The sequence below is a fragment of the Heterodontus francisci genome, unplaced genomic scaffold (genome assembly GCF_036365525.1).
Source record: "Heterodontus francisci isolate sHetFra1 unplaced genomic scaffold, sHetFra1.hap1 HAP1_SCAFFOLD_323, whole genome shotgun sequence".
In the NCBI taxonomy this organism is placed as follows: Eukaryota; Metazoa; Chordata; class Chondrichthyes; order Heterodontiformes; family Heterodontidae; genus Heterodontus; species Heterodontus francisci.
Genome location: NW_027141078.1, coordinates 354,735 through 357,823, shown reverse-complemented (window position 1 = coordinate 357,823; position 3,089 = coordinate 354,735). Strand labels below are relative to the sequence as shown.

General features: G+C 41.6%; 1 pseudogene; it reads right to left on the bottom strand.

Moving 5' to 3' along the window:
- The window catches only part of LOC137361941 (putative mediator of RNA polymerase II transcription subunit 26), an 11,027-nt pseudogene extending 8,494 nt beyond the window's left edge, over positions 1 to 2,533 (bottom strand).
- Between the last annotated feature and the right edge of the window lie 556 nt (positions 2,534 to 3,089).

Below are 3,089 nucleotides of genomic sequence, written 5' to 3'. Positions count from 1 at the left end.
GACAGAGAAAGACAGAGAGACAAAGAGATAGAGAGAGAAAGAGAGACAGAGACACAGAGAGAGAGACTGACAGACAGACAAAGTGAGAAAGAGACAGAAAGAGAGACAGGGAGAGACATAGCGAGAGAGAGAGAGACAGAGAGAGAGACAGCGAGAGACAATAAACAGAGTGAGAGACAGAGAGAGAGATAGGCAGAGAGTGAGAGAGTGAAAGAGACCATGTGAGAGACAGAGAGAGACAGGGAGAGAGAGAGACAGAGAGAGAGAGAGAGAGAGAGACAGAGAGAGAGAGACAAAGGGAGAGAAAGCGAGAAGGAGAGACAGAGAGAGAGACAGAGAGAGGGACAGAGAGAGGGACAGAGAGAGGGACAGAGAGAGAAACAGAGAGACAGAGAGAAAGAGACAGAGAAAGAGAATCAGAGAGAAAGACCAAGAGAGAGAGACAGAGAGACAGAGAGAGAGAGAGAGATTCAGACAGTGATCGATACAGAGAGAGAGACAGAGAGAGAGAGAGAGACAGAGGCAGAGAGAGAGACAGACAGAGAGAGAGAGAGACAGAGAGTGAGAGCCAGAGAAAGACAGAGAGACAGAGAGAGTGAGAGAGACAGAGAAAGAGAGTCAGAGAGAAAGTCAAAGAGAGAGAGAGACAGAGAGAGAGAGAGAAAGACAGACAGAGAGTGATAGATACACAGAGAGATACAGAGACAGAGAGAGACAGGCAGACAGACAGACATAGTGAGAAAGAGACAGACAGAGAGAGACTGGGAGAGAGAGAGAGTGAGAGACAACAACAACTTCAGCAAGATCAAAACACCAACAAATTCAACAACTTCAGCAAGAGAAAATCACCAACAATTTCAACCAAAACCTCAAGAGAAAAACATGAACATATTCAACAACTTCAGCAAGAGAAAAACGGCAACAAATTCAACAATAACTTCAGCAGGAGAAAACACCAACAAATTCAACAACAACTTCAGCATTCGAAAAAACTGACAAATTCAACAACAACTTCACAGGAGAAAACCACCGACAAATTCAACAACAACTTCAGCAGGAGAAAAACACCGACAAATTCAACAACAACTTCAGCAAGCTAAAAACACCAACAAATTCAACAACTTCAGCAAGAGAGAAACACCGACAAATTCAACAACTTCAGCAAGAGAAAAACACCAACAAATTCAGCAACAACCTCAGCAAGAGAAAAACACCAACAAATTCAACAACCTCAGCAGGAGAAAAACATAAACAAATTCAACAACTTCAGGAAGAGAAAGACACCAACAAATTCAACAACAACCTCTGCAGGAGAGAAAGAGCAGCAAATACAGCAACTTCAGCAATAGAATAGCACCAGCAATAGAATAGCACCAGCAAATACAACAACAATTGCCGCAAAAGAAAAAGACCAACAAATGGAACAACAACTTCAGCAAGAGAAAAACGGCAACAAATTCAACAACAGCTTCAGCAGGGGAAAAAAACTGACAAATTCAACAACAACTTCAGCAAGCTAAAAAGACCAATAAATTCAACAACTTCAGCAAGAGGAAAACATCAACAAATTCAGCAACAACTTCACAAGAGAAAAACACCAACAAATTCAACAACTTCAGCAAGAGAAAAACACCAACAAATTCAACAACTTCAGCAGGAGAAAAGCATGGGCAAATTCAACAACAACTTCAGGAGGAGAAAAACACTGACAAATTCAACAACAACGTCAGCAAGATAAAAACCAACAAATTCAACAACTTCAGCAGAAAAGCACCGACAAATTCAACAAGTTCAGCAAGAGAAAAACACCAACAATTTCAACAACAACTTCACAGGAGAAGAACACCAACAAATTCAACAACAACTTCACAGGAGAAAAACACCAACAAATTCAACAACAACTTCACAGGAGAAAAACACCAACAAATTCAACAACAACTTCACAGGAGAGAAACACCAACAAATTCAACAGCAACCTCAGCAGGAGAAAAACACCAAAAAATTCAACAACAACGTCAGCAAGATAAAAACCAACAAATTCAACAACAACTTCAGCAGCAGAAGAGCACCGACAAATTCAACAAGAGAAAAACACCAACAAATGCAACAACAACTTCACAGGAGAAAAACACCAACAAATTCAACAGCAACCTCATTAGGAGAAAATCACCAAAAAATTCAACAACAACTTCAGCAAGATAAAAACCAACAAATTCAACAACAACTTCAGCAGGGGAAAAACACCAACAAATTCAACAACCTCAGCGAGAGCAAAACACCAACAATTTCAACAACAACTTCAGCAGGAGAAAAACACCGACAAATTCAACAACAACCTCAGCAGGAGAAAAAATACAACAACAAAGTCAACAACATCCTATACACAAAAGAACACCAACAACAACCTCAGCAGGAGAGCACCCCCATCCCTGTGAGTTAATTTCTCCTCATCTCTGCCCCAAGTGGCTTCCCCCTTAATGTGAAATGATGTCCCCTGGTTCTAGACTCCCCAGGGGAAACATCTTACCGTCATCTACCCTGTCCCTTTAAGTATTTTGCAGGTTTCAATGAGATCACCTTTCATTCTTTGAAACTCTAGAGAATACAGTTGCCCCAATCTCTCTGCATAGGACAGTCCCGCCATCCCGGGAACAAGTCTGGTGAACCTTCGTTGCACTCCCTCTATGACAATAATATCCTTCCTCAGGTACGGGGATCAGAACTGCACACAGTTCTCCAGGTGCAGTGTAACCAAGGTTCTATACAATTGAAGGAAGACTTCACTACTCATGTATTCAAATCCTCTTGTGGTCAAGACTAACATACCATTAACCTTCCTAATGTCTTGCTGCACCTGCATGTTAGCTTTCAGTGACTTATTGACGAGGACACCCAGGTCCCTTTGTACATCTACACTTTCTAATCTCTTACCATTTACGAAATACTCTGCACATCTATTCCTCCTACCAAAGTGGATAACCTCACATTTTCCCACATTATATTCCATCTGCCACGTTCTTGCCCACTTACTAGGTCTGCCTTAATCCCCTTGAAGCCGCTTTGCATCTTCCTCACAACACACATTCCCA